The sequence below is a fragment of the Egretta garzetta genome, unplaced genomic scaffold (assembly GCF_000687185.1).
Source record: "Egretta garzetta isolate BGI_Z169 unplaced genomic scaffold, ASM68718v1 scaffold29, whole genome shotgun sequence".
Classification (NCBI taxonomy): domain Eukaryota; kingdom Metazoa; phylum Chordata; class Aves; order Pelecaniformes; family Ardeidae; genus Egretta; species Egretta garzetta.
The window spans coordinates 1,598,251-1,598,625 of NW_009260796.1; positions in this window are offsets into that span (position 1 = coordinate 1,598,251).

Consider the following 375-nt stretch of genomic DNA (forward strand, 5'->3'; position numbering starts at 1 on the left):
CCTGCTCTGGGACTTGAAGTCTTGCATTTTTTGACATGCTGATCTGACTCAGGGGGCAAACGAAGCCCCCTGAACTGTGCTAGGAATAACCCACGGGATCAATTCCCATTAGAAATTGGAAAAAAAACCAAGCAAGAAGTCCAGCTCAGGTGGTTTCTACGGCAAACGGTAAGGCAAACAGGGCCACTCGCCAGAAGACTGCTGCCTGCAGTGAAACTTCAGAGCTGAAGAGGAGCCGAGAAGAGAAAGCAGAGGATTCGAGGGAGTTTGTCCCCTCACGATCTCTCGCTGGGTCACCCTCAGTCCCTCACTCCGTCTCCCTCCAGTCAAAAGGAAAACCTCCGGGACCAGGGCAAGGTGCCACAGGGACGGGGA